This window comes from Mesoplodon bidens, assembly GCF_964165515.1.
Source record: "Mesoplodon bidens genome assembly, contig: HAP1_SCAFFOLD_34, whole genome shotgun sequence".
Classification (NCBI taxonomy): Eukaryota; Metazoa; Chordata; class Mammalia; order Artiodactyla; family Ziphiidae; genus Mesoplodon; species Mesoplodon bidens.
In genome coordinates, this window is record NW_027672207.1 from 95,192 (window position 1) to 112,043 (window position 16,852).

Sequence of the window (16,852 nt, forward strand, 5' to 3'; positions counted from 1 at the left end):
TCATCACAATGCACCATGCCCACTCTCATCACAATAATCTATGAAACTTGTCAGACCAAGGCTCCAGGCCCCTGTCATCACAATGCTCCATGCCCTTGTCATCACAATGCTCCATGAACCCTGTCATCACAATGCTCCATGACTCCAGTCATCACAATGCTTCATAACGTTTGTCATCACAATGGTCCATGCCCGCGTCATCACAAGGCTCTGTGACCTTTGTAACCACAATGCTCCATGAAATTTTCATCACAATTCTCTGTGACCCTTGTCATCACAATGATCCATGTCTTTTTCAGAACAATGCTCCATGACCATTGTCATCACAATATGCCACGCGCATTTCATCACAATGGTACACAACCTTGTCATTGCAATGCTCCATTAACCTTGTAATCACAATGGTCCATGCACTTGTCATCACAATACTCCATGAATATTTTCAGTCCAATACTCCATGACCATTGTCATCACAATGATTCATGCCCTTGTCATCCCAATGCTTCATGACACCTGTATTCACAATGCTCCATGACACTTGTCATCACAGTGCTCCATGACACCTGTCTTCACAATTCTCCAGGCCTTTGTCAGCAAAATTCTACATGACCTTCTCATTACAATGCTCTATGTGCTTGTCATCACAATACTCCAAGACCCCTGTAATCACAATGCTCCATGCCCTTTTCCATCTCAATGCTCCATGAACCCAGTCATCACAATGCACCATGCCCATCATCATAATGCTTCAGGCTATCGTCATTACAGTGAAATCAAAATTCTCCATGACCTCTGTCTTCATAATCCACCAAAACCTTGTGATCACAATGTTCCATAACACTTATCATCACAACACCCCATGACGATCATCATCACAATTATCCATGGTCTTCTCATCACCATGCTCCATGATCTTTGTCATCACAATGCTCAATACACTTGTCATCACAATGCTCCCTAACTCTTGTCGTCAGTATGCTCCTTGAGCACTGTCATGACAAGGCTCCATGCCTTTTTCATCTTAATGATCCATGCCCTTTTCATCACAGTGCTCCAAGTCCCGTGTAACCACAATGCTCCATGCCCTTGTCAACACAAAGCTCCATGATGCATGTCATCAGAATGCTCCATGGCCTTCTCCTCACAATGCTCCATGTCATTGTCATCACAATGCTCAATGAAACCTCTCATCACATTGCTCCATGCCCTTGTCATTACAATCCTCCATTACGCATGTATCATAGTGTTCCGTGTCCTTGTCATCACAATGCTCCATGCCCACTCTCATCACAATAATCCATGAAATATTTCAGACCAATGCTCAATGACTTTCTCATCACAATGCTCCATTACCTCTGTCATAACAAAGCTCCATGACCCCTGCCATCACAATGTTCCACGGCCTTGTCATCACAATGATCAATGTCCCTTGTCAGAACAATGCTCCAAGACACCTGTCATCAAAAAGCTCATTGACTTTGTCATAACAAAGCTCCATGACACATGCAATCAGAAGGTTCCATGGACTTCTCATCACAATGCTCCATGCCCTTGTCATCAAAATTCTCCAAGACCCTTGTAATCACAATGGTCCTTGTCCTTTTTCATCTCAATGCTCCATGAACCCTGTCATCACAATGCACCATGCACATCATCATAATTCTTCAAGCTATTGTCATTAAAATGAAATCAAAATTCTCCATGACCTCTGTCATCATAATGCTCCAAACCCTTGTGATCACAATATTCCATAACTCTTATCATCACATCACCCCATGACGCTCATCATCACAATTATCCATGGTCTTCCCATCACAATGCTCCATGAACATTCCATCACAATGCTCCATGATCTTTGTCATCACAATGCTCAATAAACTTGTCAAAACAATGCTCGCTGACACTTGTCCTCAGTATCCTCCTTGAACCCTGTCATGACAAGGCTCCATGCCTTTTTCATCACAATGATCCATGCCCTTTTCATCACAATGCTCCAAGACCCCTGTAATCACAATGCTCCATGCCCTTGTCATCACAAAGCTCCATGACGCATGTCATCAGAATGCTCGATGGCCTTCTCCTCACAATGCTCCATGCCCTTGTCATCACAATGCTCCAAGACCCCTGTAATCACAATGCTCCATGCCCCATTTCATCAGAATGCTCCATGAGACTTGTCATCACAATTCTACATGATCATCTCATCACAATGCTCCAGGACCTTGTGATCACCATGCTCCATTCCCTTGTAATCACAGTGCTCCATGACACCTGTCATCACAATAATCCATGAAGGGTTTCAGCCGAATGCTCCATGACATTCTCATCACAATGCTCCATGACCAATATCATCACAATGCTCCATGACCTCTGTCATCACAACACTCCATGACACCTGACAACACAATGATCCAGGACTCTTGTCATCACAATGCTCCATTCCCTAGGCATCACAATGTTCCATGACCCCTGTCATCACAATACTCCATAAACATTTTCAGCCCAATTCTCCATGACACTTGTCATCACAATGGTCCATGTCCTTGTCATCCCAATGATCCATGACCCCTGTATTCACATTGCTCCTTGTCGATTGTCATCACAGAGCTCCATGACTCCTGTGATCACAATGCTCCATGCCTTTTTCAGCAAAATGCTATATGACCTTGTCATTAAAAAGCTCTATGTGCTTGTCATCAAAATACTCTATTTCCATTGTCATCACAGTCCTGCATGAACCTTGGGATCACATTGCTTCATGCCCTTGTCATCACAATATTCCATGCTCCTTGAAATCAAAATGATCCATGACCTCTGTCATTGCAATGCTCCAAAATTTTGTGATCACAATGTTCCATAACACTTGTCATCACAACACTCCATGATGCCATTCATCACAATACTCCATGCCCTTTTCATCACAATGTTCCATGACCTTTGTCAACAGAATTCTCAATTCACTTGTTATCACAATGCTCCCTGACACTTGTCTTCAGAATGCTCCTTGAAACCTGTCACGAAATGGCTCCATGCATTTTTCATCACAATGCCCCATGTCATTTTCATCACAATGTTCCATGCCATTGTCATCAAAAACTCCACAAGCTTGTCATCCGAATGCTCCATGAACTTGGTACTCACAATTCTCCAAGCAATTGTCAGCACAATGCTCCCTGACCCTTGTCATCACAATGCTCTAAGACATTGTCATCACAATGCTCCATTACCTTTGTCATCAGAATCCTACATGACATTTGGCATCACAATGCTGCATGCCAGTGACATCACAATGGGCCATTACATATGTCATCACAGTGCTCCCTGACAGCTGTCTTCACAATACTGCATGACCTGTACATCACAATGCTCCATGCCCTTGTCATTACAGTGTGCCATTCCAACTGTCGTCGCAATAATCCATGAAACTTATTAGACCAATGCTCCCTGCACTTGGCATCACAATGCTTCATGCCCTTCTTATCACAATATTCCAAGACCCCTGCTATCAGAATGCTCCATGCCCCTTTTCATCAGTATGCTCCATGAGACTTGTCATCACAAGGGCCCATGGTTTTCTCATCACAATGCTCCAGGAACTTGTCATCACATTGCTTCACGACCTTGTCATGAAAATTCTCAATTTCTCTTGTCATCATAATGCTCCAAGCCCTAGTAATCACAATGCTCCATTATATTTCTCATCACAATCCTCCATAACATTTGGCATCACAATGGTCCTTGCCATTGTCATCGCAATGGACCATGACATCTGTCATCACAATGCTCCCTGACACCTGTCTTCACAATACTCCATGACTTTCTCATCACAATGATACATGCCCTTGTCATCAAAATGCACCATGTCCACTGTCATCACAATAATCTATGAAAATTGTCAGATCAATGCTCCATGCCCTTGTTATCACAATGCTCCATGACCCCTGTCATCACAATGCTCCATGACTCCAGTCATCACAATGCTTCATAACGTTTGTCATCACAACGGTCCATGTCCGCGTCATCACAAGGCTCTGAGACCTTTGTAACCACAATGCTCCATGCCTTTGTCAGAACAATGCTCCATGACCCTTGTCATCACAATGTGCCACGTGCTTTTCATCACAATGATCAACAAACTTGTCTTCACTATGTTCCATAAACCCTGTAATCACAATGCTCCATGCACTTCTCATCCAAATGCTCTCTCACCTGAGATATCACAATGTTCCATCACTAATCATCACAATCCTCCCTCAACCCTGTAATCACAATATTCCATGACGCCTGTCATCACAATGCTACATGCACTTATCAGCACAATGTCCCATGACCACTGACATCATAATGTTTCATAACCACTGTTATCAAAATGCTCCATGACCCTTTTCATCCCAAAGCTCCATGACCCCTGGCATCACAATGTTCTATAACCCTTGCCTTCAAAATGTTCCATTACACTTTTCATCAAATTGCTGCATGACCCTGTCATCAAAATGCTCCCTGGCCTTCTCATCACAATGCACCACAGCTTGTCCTCAAAATGCTCCATGACATTTGTCATCACAAAGCTCCATGACCCTTGGCATCACAATGTTCCATGTCCTTGTCATCACAATGCTCCATGCCCTTGTCATCACAATGCTCCATGCCCTTGTCATTACAATCCTCCATGACCCATGTATCACAGTGTTCCGTGCCATTGTCATCACAAAGCACCATGCCCACTCTCAAACAATAAACCATGAAACATTTCAGACCATTGCTCAATGCCCTTCTCATCACAATGCTCCATTACCTCTCTCATAACAATGCTCCATGACCCCTGCCATTATAGTGTTCCACGGCCTTGTCATCACAAGGCTCCATGACGCATGTCATTAGAATGTCCAATGGCCTTCTCATCACAATGCTCCATGCCCTTGTCATCACAATGCTCCAAGACCCCTGTAATCACAAAGCTCCATGCCCCTTTTCATCTCAATGATCCATGAACCCTGTCCTTACAATGCACCATGCCCATCATCATAATGTTTAAGGCTATTGTCATCACAATGAAATCAAAATGCTCCATGACATGTTTCATCATAATGCTCCAAACACTTGTTATCACAATGTTCCATAACACTTGTCATCACAACACCCCATGATGCTCATCATCACAATTATCCATGGTCTTCTCATCACAATGCTCCATGAACTTTTTCATCACAATGCTCAATACACTTGTAATCACAATGCTCCCTGACACTTGTCGTCAGTATGCTCCTTGAACCCTGTCATGACATGGCTCCATGCCTTTTTCATCACAGTGATCCATGCGCTTTTCATCAAAATGCTCCAAGACCCCTGTAATCACAATGCTACATGCACTTGTCATCACAAAGCTCCATGACGCATGTCATCAGAATGCTCTATGGCCTTCTCATCACAATGCTCCCTGCCCTTGTCATCACAATGCTCCAAGACCACGGTAATCACAATGCTCCATGCCCCTTTTCATCAGAATGCTCCATGAGACTTGTCATCACAGGTCTCCATGATCTTCTCATCACAATGCTCCAGGACCTTGTCATCACCATGCTCCATTCCCTTGTCATCACAATGCTCCATGACCCCTGTCATCACAATAATCCATGAACATTTTCAGCCCAGTGTTCCACGACCTACTCATCTCAATGCTCCATGGCCAATATCATCACAGTGCTCCATGACCACTGTCATCACAACACTCCATGACACCTGACAACACAATGATCCAGGACTCTTGTCAATACAGTGCTCCAATCCCTAGTCATCACAATGCTCCATGAACCCTGTCATCACTACACTCCATGAATATTTTCAGCCCAGTGCACCATGACACTTGTCATCACAATGATCTATGCCCTTGTCATCCCAATGCTCCGTGACCCCTATATTCAAAATGCTCCGTGACGCTTGTCATCACAGTGCTCCATGACACGTGTCATCACAATGCTCAATTCATTTGTCAGCAAAATGCTACATGACCTTGTCATTACAATGCTCTATGCACTTGTCATCACAATACTCCAATACTATTTTCATCACAATCCTCCATGAACCTTGGGATCACATTGCTTCATGCCCTTGTCATCACAATGCTCCATGCTCCTTGAAATCAAAATGATCCATGACCTCTGTCATCACAATTCTCCAAACCCTTGTGATCACAATGTTCCATAACACTTGTCAACACAATGCTCCATGCTGCCTGTCATCACAATACTCCATGCCCTTTTCATCACAATGCTCCATGACATTTGTCATCACAATTCTCAATACACTTGTCATCACAATGCTCCCTGACACTTGTCGTCAGAATGCTCCTTGAACCCTGTCACGAATAGGCTCCATGCCTTTTTCATCACAATGCCCCATGCCATTTTCATCACAATGCCCCATGTCATTTTCATCACAATGCTCCATGCCATTGTCATCAAAACACACCACAAGCTTGTCATCAGAATGCTCCATGACCCTTGTCATCACAATTCTCCATGCACTTGTCAGCAGAATGCTCCCGGACCCTTGTCATCACAATGCTCCAAGCCATTTTCATCGCAATGCTCCATTACCTTTGTCATCAGAATCCTCCATGACACTTGACATCACAATGCTCCATGCCATTGTCATCACAATGGGCCATTACATATGTCATCGCAATGCTCCCTGACAGCTACCTTCACAATAGTGCATGACCTGGTCATCACAATGCTCCATGCCCTGGTCATCACAGTGCGCCTTCCCAAATGTCATCACTATAATCCATGAAACTTATTAGACCATTGCTCCATGTCCTTGTCATCAAAATGCTCCATGCACTTGTTGTCACAATGCTCCATGTCTTTGTCGTAACAATGCTCCATGACCATTGTCATCAAATGTGCCACGCACATTTTATCACAACGGTCCACATCCTTGTCATTGAAATGCTCCATAAACTTCGTAATCACAATGGTCCATGCACTTCTCATCAAAATGCTCTATCACTAGAGATATCACAATGTTCCATCACTAGTCATCCCAATACTCCTTCAACCCTGTAATCACAATGTTCCATGACCCTGTCATCACAATACTCCATGAATATTTTCAGCCCAATGCTCCATGACCCTTGTCATCACAATGCTCTATACACTTGTCATCACAAAGCTCCATGACACATGTGATTACCAGGTTCATTGGCCTACTCCTCACAAGGCTCCATGACCTTGTCATCAGAATGCTCCAAGACCCATGTAATCACAATGCTCTGTGACTCCAGTCATCACAATGCTTCATGACCTATGTCATCACAGTTCTCCAGGCCCCGTCATCAACAGACTCTGTGACCTTTTTAACCACAATGCTCCATGAACTTTTCATCACAATGCAATTTGACCCTTGTCATCACAATGCTCTATGCCTTTCTCAGCACAATGCTGAATGACCCTTGTCATCACGATGCTCCATGAGCTAGTCAGCACAATGCTCCATGACACATGTCATCACAATGCACCATTCGCTTGTCATCACAGTGCTCCACAATCTTGTCATCACAATGCTCCATAAAACTTGTCATCACAATGCTCCATGCACTTCTCATCAAAATGCTCTCTCACAACTGATATCACAGTGTTACATCACTGTTCGTCACAATACTCCCTCACCCGTGTCATCATAATGTTCCATGATTCCTGTCCTCACAATGGTACATGCACTTATCATCACAATGTTCGATGACCCCTGACATCACAATGTTCCATAACACCTGTCATCAAAATGCTCCAGGACCCTTTTCATGAAAATGCTCCATGACACCGGACATCACAATATTCCATAACCCCTGTCATCAAAATGTTCCATGACGGTTTTCATCTGATTGCTGCATGACCCTGTCATCATAATACTCCCTGCACTTATGATCACAATGCACAACGCCCTTGACATAAAAATGCTCCATGACCTTTGTCATCACAAAGATACATGACCCTTGGCATCACAATGCTCCATGTCATTGTCATCGCAATGCTCCATGAACACTCTCATCACATTGCTCCATGCCCTTGTCATCACAAAGCAACATGACACATGTCATCAGAGTGCTCCATGGCCTTCTCCTTACAATGTTCCATGCCCTTGCCATCAAAATGATCCATTACACATGTCATAACAATGCTCCATGATCCCTGCCATCACGATGTTCCATGGACTTGTCATCACAAGGCTCCATGACCCTTCTCATGACAATTCTCCAAGATCCCTGTAATCACAATGCTCCATGCCCCTTTTCATCTCAATGATCCATGAACACTGTCATCACAATGCACCATGCCCATCATCATAATGCTTCATGCCATTGTCATCACAATGAAATAAAAATGCTCCATGACCTCTGTCATAACAATGCTCCAAACCCTTGTGATCAGAATATTCCATAACACTTGTCATCACAATGCCCCATGACACTCGTCATCACAGTTATCCATGGATTTCTCATCACAATGCTCCATGACCTTTGTCATTACAGTGCTCACTACACTTGTCATCAAAATGCTCCCTGACACTTGTTGTCTGTATGCTCCTTGAACCCTGTCATGACAAGGCTCCATGCCTTTTTCATCACAATGATCCATGCCCTTTTCATCACAATGCTCCAAAAACCCTGTCATCACAATGCTCCATGCCCTTGTCATCACATTGCACCATTCCAACTGTCATCACAAAAATCCATGAAACTTATTACACAAATGCTCCATGCCCTTGTCATAACAATGTTCTATGCCCTTGTTATCACAATGCTCCATGAACCCTGTCATCACAATGCTCAGTGACTCCAGTCATTAAAATGCTTCATGACCTTTGTCATCACAATGGTCCATTCCCTCATCATCAACAGCCTCTGTTACCTATTTAACCACAATGCTCCATGAAATTTTCATCACAATGCTCTTTGACCCTTGTCATCACAATGCTCTATGGCTTTCTCAGCACAATGCTCCATAACACTTGTCATCACAATGCTCCATGCGCTTGTCATCACAGTGCTCCACAATCTTGTCATCACAATGCTCCATAAAACTTGTCATCACAATGCTCCGTGCACTTCTCATCAAAATGCTCTCTCACCACTGATATCACAATGTTACATCACTATTCATCACAATACTCCCTCACCCCTGTCATCACAATGTTCCATGACTCCTGTCATCACAATGGTACATGCACTTATCATCACAATGTTCGATGACCCCTGACATTACAATGTTCCATAACCCCTGTCATCAAAATGCTCCATGACCCTTTTCATCAAAATGCTCCATGACCCATGACATCACAATATTCCATAACACCTGTCATCAAAATTTTCCATGACATTTTACATCAAATTGCTCCATGACGCTGTCATGACAGTGCTCCCTGCCCTTCTCATCACAATGCACCACAACCTTCTCATCAAAATGCTCCATGACATTTGTCATCACAAAGGTCCATGACCCTTGGCATCACAATGCTCCATATCATTGTCATCACACTGCTCCTTGAACGCTCTCATCACATTGCTCCATGCTCTTGTCATCACAAAGCTCCATGACACATGTCAACAGAATGCTCCATGGCCTTCTCATCACAGTGCTCCATTTCCTTGCCATCACAATGCTCCATTACCCCTTTCATAACAATGCTCCATGACACCTGCGATCATGATGTTCCATGGCCTTGTCATCACAAGGCTCCATTACCCTTCTCATCACAATGCTCCTAGACCACTCTGATCACAATAGTCCAGGCCCCTTTTCATCTCAGTGATCAATGAACCGTGTCATCACAATGCACCATGCCCATCATCATAATGCTTCATGCTATTGTCATCACAATGAAATCAAAATGCGCGATGACCTCTGTCATAACAATGTTCCAAAACCTTGTGATCACAATATTCCATAACACTTGTCATCATAATGCCCCATGACGCTCCTCATCACAGTTATCCATGGTCTTCTCATCACAATGCTCCATGACCTTTGTCATCACAAAGTTCAATACACTTGTCATCAAAATGTTCCCTGACACTTGTAGTCTGTATGCTCCTTGAAACCTGTCATGACAAGGCTCCATGCCTTTTTCATCACAATGATCCATGCCCTTTTCATCACAATGCTCCAAGACCATTGTAATCACAATGCTCCATGCCCTTGTCATCACAAAGCTCAATGACGCATGTCATCAGAATGCTCCCTAGCCTTATCCTCACAATGCTCCATGCCCTTGATATCACAATGTACCAAGAATACTGTTATCACAATGCTCCATGCCCCTTTTCATCATAATGCTCCATGAGACTTGTCATCACAAGGCTCCATGGTTTTCTCATCACAATGCTCGAAGACATTGTCATCACAATGCTTCACTACCTTGTCATGAACATTCTCAATGACCCTTGTCATAATAATGGTCCAAGCCCTAGTCATCACAATGCTCCATCATATTTGTCATCACAATCCTCCATTACTTTTGGCATCACAGTGCTCCCTGCCATTGTCATCGCAATGGACAATGACTTATGTCATTACAATGCTCCCTGACACCTGTCTTCACAATACTGCATGACCTTCTCTTCACAATGGTCCATGCCCTTGTCTTCACAATGCACCATGTCCACTGTCATCACAATACTCTATGAAACTTGTGAGACCAATGCTCCATGCCCATGTCATCACAATTCTACATGCCATTGTCATCACAAGGCTCCATGACCCCTGTCATCACAATGCTCCGTGACTCCAGTCTTCACAATGCTTCATAAGGTTTGTCATCACACTGGTCCATGCCCGCGTCATCACAAGGCACTGAGACCCTTGTAACCACAATGCTCCATGAAATTTTCATCACAATGTTCTTTGACCCTTGTCATCATAATGATCCATGCCTTTGTCACAAAAATGCTCCATGACCCTTGTCGTCACAATGTGCTATGCGCAATTCATCACAACGGTCCATAAATTTGTCTTCACAATGGTCCATAAACCTTGTAATCACAATGCTCCATTCTCTTCTCATCACAATGCTCCATTAGCCCTGTCATAACAAAGCTCCATGACCTCTGCCATCACAATGTTCCACGGCCTTGTCATCACAAGGCTCCATGACTCTTGTCATCACAATGCTCCAAGACACCTGTAATCACAATGCTCCATGCCCTTGTCATCACACTGCTCCATGTCTTTGTCAGAACAATGCTCCATGACAATTGTCATCACAATGTGCATCACGCTTTTCATCACAACGGTCCACAAACTTGTCAGTGGCCCTTGTCATCATAATGCTCCAAGCCCTAATCATCACAATGCTCCATTTATTTGTCATCACAATCCTCCATTACATTTGGCATTACAATGCTCCATGCCATTGTCATCGCATGGACCATGAAATATTTCATCACAATGCTCCCTGACACCTGTCTTCACAATACTCCATGACCTTCTCATCACAATGCTCCATGCCCTTGTCATCACAATGCACCATGCCCACTCACATCACAATAATCTATGAAACTTGTCAGACCAATGCTCCATGCCCCTGTCATCACAATGCTCCATGCCCTTGTCATCACAATGCTCCATGACCCCTGTCATCACAATGCTCCATGACTCCAGTCATCACAATGCTTCATAACGTTTGTCATCACAATGGTCCATGCCCGCGTCATCACAAGGCTCTGTGACCTTTGTAACCACAATGCTCCATGAAATTTTCATCACAATTCTCTGTGAGCCTTGTCATCACAATGATCCATGTCTTTGTCAGAACAATGCTCCATGACCATTGTCATCACAATATGCCACGCGCATTTCATCACAATGGTACACAACCTTGTCATTGCAATGCTCCATAAACCTTGTAATCACAATGGTCCATGCACTTGTCATCACAATACTCCATGAACATTTTCAGTCCTATACTCCATGACCATTGTCATCACAATGATTCATGCCCTTGTCATCCCAATGCTTCATGACACCTGTATTCACAATGCTCCATGACACTTGTCATCACAGTGCTCCATGACACCTGTCTTCACAATTCTCCTGGCCTTTGTCAGCAAAATTCTACATGACCTTCTCATTACAATGCTCTATGTGCTTGTCATCACAATACTCCAAGACCCCTGTAATCACAATGCTCCATGCCCTTTTCCATCTCAATGCTCCATGAACCCAGTCATCACAATGCACCATGCCCATCATCATAATGCTTCAGGCTATCGTCATTACAGTGAAATCAAAATTCTCCATGACATCTGTCTTCATAATCCACCAAAACCTTGTGATCACAATGTTCCATAACACTTATCATCACAACACCCCATGGCGATCATCATCACAATTATCCATGGTCTTCTCATCACCATGCTCCATGATCTTTGTCATCACAATGCTCAATACACTTGTCATCACAATGCTCCCTGACTCTTGTCGTCAGTATGCTCCTTGAGCACTGTCATGACAAGGCTCCATGCCTTTTTCATCACAATGATCCATGCCCTTTTCATCACAATGCTCCAAGACCCCTGTAACCACAATGCTCCATGCCCTTGTCATCACAAAGCTCCATGATGCATGTCATCAGAATGCTCCATGGCCTTCTCCTCACAATGCTCCATGTCATTGTCATCACAATGCTCAATGAAACCTCTCATCACATTGCTCCATGCCCTTGTCATTACAATCCTCCATTACGCATGTATCACAGTGTTCCGTGCCCTTGTCATCACAATGCTCCATGCCCACTCTCATCACAATATTCCATGAAATATTTCAGACCAATGCTCAATGACCTTCTCATCACAATGCTCCATTACCTCTGTCATAACAAAGCTCCATGCCCCTGCCATCACAATGTTCCACGGCCTTGTCATCACAATGATCAATGTCCCTTGTCAGAACAATGCTCCAAGACACCTGTCATCAAAAAGCTCATTGATTTTGTCATAACAAAGCTCCATGACACATGCCATCAGAAGGTTCCATGGACTTCTCATCACAATGCTCCATGCCCTTGTCATCAAAATTCTCCAAGACCCTTGTAATCACAATGGTCCTTGCCCTTTTTCATCTCAATGCTCCATGAACCCTGTCATCACAATGCACCATGCACAACATCATAATTCTTCACGCTATTGTCATTAAAATGAAATCAAAATTCTCCATGACCTCTGTCATCATAATGCTCCAAACCCTTGTGATCACAATATTCCATAACTCTTATCATCACAACACCCCATGACGGTCATCATCACAATTATCCATGGCCTTCTCATCACAATGCTCCATGATCTTTGTCATCACAATGCTCAATAAACTTGTCAAAACAATCCTCGCTGACACTTGTCCTCAGTATGCTCCTTGAACCCTGTCATGACAAGGCTCCATGCCTTTTTCATCACAATGATCCATGCCCTTTTCATCACAATGCTCCAAGACCCCTGTAATCACAATGCTCCATGCCCTTGTCATCACAAAGCTCCATGACGCATGTCATCAGAATGCTCCTTGCCCTTGTCATCACAAAGCTCCATGACACATGTCATCAGAATGTTCCAGGGCCTTCTGATCAAAATGCTCCATGCCCTTGTCATGACCGTGCTGCAACACCCCTGTAATGACAATGCTCCATGCCCCTTTTCATCAGTATGCTCCATGAGATTTGTCATCACAAGGCTCCATGGTTTTCTCATCACAATGCTCCATAATTTATTCATCACAATGCTTCACGACCTTGTCATGAAAATTCTCAATGGCCCTTGTCATCATAATGCTCCAAGCCCCAGTCATCACAATGCTCCATTATATTTGTCATCACAATCCTCCATTACATTTGGTATCACCGTGCTCCCTTCCATTGTCATCGCAATGGACCATGACATATGTCATCACAATGCTCCCTGACACCTGTCTTCACAATACTGCATGACCGTCTCATCACAATGATCCATGCTCTTGTCATCACAATGCACCATGTCCACTGTCATCACAATAATCTATGAAACTTGTCAGACCAATGCTCCATGCCGCTGACATCACAATGCTCCATGCTCTTGTAATCACAATGCTCCATGATCCCTGTCATCACAATGCTCCGTGACTCCAGGCATCACAATGCTTCATAACATTTGTCATCACAAAGGTCCATGCCCTCATCATCAACAGTCTCTGTGACCTTTGTAACCACAATGTTCCATGAACTTTTCTTCACAATGCTCCTTGATTCTTGTCATCACAATGCTCCATGCCTTTGTCAGAAAAATGCTCCATGACCCTTTTCATCACAATGTGCCACGCGCTTTTCATCACAATGGTCCACAAATTTGTCAGGGCAATGCTCCATAAATCTTTTAATCACAATGCTCCATGCCCTTCTCATCACAATGCTCCATTACACCTGTCGTAATATTGCTCCATGACCCTTGCCATCACAATGTTCCACGGCCTTGTCATCACAAGGCTCCATGACGCTTGTCATCACAATGTTCCAAGACCCCTGTAATCACAATGCTCCATACACTTGTCATCAGAAAGCTCCATGAGTCAGGTAATCAGAATGTTCCATGGATTTTTCATTAAAATGTTCCATGCCCTTGTCATCACAGAGCTCCAAGACCCCTGGAATCACAATGCTCCATGCCCCTTTTCATCAGTATGCTCAATGAGATTTGTCATCACAAGGCTCCATGGTTTTCTCATCACAATGTTCCAGCACCTTGTCATCACAATGCTTCATGACCTTGTCATGAAAATTCTCAATGGCCCTTGTCATAATAATGCTCCAAGCCCTAGTCATCACAATGCTCCATTATATTTGGCATCACAATCCTCCATTACATTTGGCATCACAATGCTCCCTGCCTTTGTCATCGCAATGGACCATGACTTATGGCATCACAATGCTCCCTGACACCTGTCTTCTCAATATTCCATGACCTTCTCATCACAATCCTCCATGCCCTTGTCATCACAATGCAGCATGTCCACTGTCATCACAATAATCTACGACACGTGTCAGACAAATGATCCGTGCCCCTGTCATCACAATGCTCCATGCAATTGTCATCACAATGCTCCATGACCCCTCTATTCACAATGCTCCGTGACGCTTCTCATCACAGTGCTCCATGACACTAGTGATCACAATGCTCCATGCCTTTCTCAGCAAAATGCTACTTGACCTTGTCATTACAATGCTCTATGAGCTTGTCATCACAATACTCCATTACCATTGTCATCACAATCCTCCATGAACGTTGTGATCACATTGCTTCATCCCCTTGTCATCAAAATGCTCCATGCTCCTTGAAATCAAAATGATCCATGACCTCTGTCATCACCATGCTCCTAACCCTTCTGATCACAAAGTTCCATAAACTTGTCATAACAACGTTCCATGATGCCTGTCATCACAATACTCCATGCCCTTTGCATCACAATGCTCCATGATTTTTGTCATCACAATTCTCAGTACACTTGTCATCTCAATGCTCCCTGACACTTGTCGTCAGAATGCTCCTTTAAACCTGTCACAAAAAGGCTCCATGACTTTTTCATCACAATGCCCCATGCCATTTTCATCACAGTGCTCCATGCCATTGTCATCACAATGGTCCATTACATATGTCATCACAATGCTCCCTGACACCTGTCTTCCCAATACTGCATGACCTGGTCTTCACAATGCTCCATGCCCTTGTCATCACAATGTGCCATTCCAACTGTCACTGAAATAATCCATGAAACTTATTAGACCAATGCTTCATGCCCTTGTCATCACAATGCTCCATGCCCCTGTTATCACAATGCTCCACGACCCATGTCATTACAATGCTCATTGACTCCAGTAATCACAATGCTTCATGACCTTTGTCAACACAATGGTCCATGCCCTCGTCATCAACAGTCTCTCTGACCTTTTTAACCTAAGAGTTCCATGAAATTTTCATCACAATGCTCTCTGACGCTTGTCATCACAATACTCTATGCCTTTCTCAGCACAATGCACCATGACACATTTCATCACAATGCACCATGCACTTCTCAGCACAGTGCTCCACAAACTTGTCACCGCAATGCTCCATTATCTTTGTCATCACAATGCTCCATGCACTTCTCATCAAGATGCTCTCTCACCACTAACATCACAATGTTACATCGCTATTCATCACAATACTCCTTCATCCCTGTCATAACAATATTCCATGACTCCTGTCATCACAATGCTACATGTACTTACCATCAAAATGTTCGATGACCTATGACATCACAATGTTCTATAACACCTGTCATCAAAATTCTCCATGACACATTTCATCAAAAGGCTCCATGTCCCCTGACATCACAATGCTCCATACCCCTTGTCATTACAGTAATCAATGATGCTCGTCATCACAATTATCCATGGTCTTCTCATCACAATGCTCCACGGTCTTGCCATCACAATGTTCCTTGCCTTGGTCATCACAATGCTCCATGTTCCCTCTCATCACAATTCTCCACGTCCTTGTCATCACTATGTTCCATGACACTTCTCATCACACTCTTACATGCTTTGTCAGCACAAGCTTGTCATCAGAATGCTAAATGACCCTTGTCATCACAATTATCCATTACACCTGTCATCACAGTGCTCCATGACACCTGTCATCACAATGCTCCATGCCCCTAGTTATCACAATTCTCCACGTGCTTTTCATCACAATACTCCATGACAGTTCTCATCATAATGTTACATGCTTTTGTCATCACAATTCTCCATGCACATGTCATCGCAATGCCCCATGAACCCTGTCATAGCAAGCTCA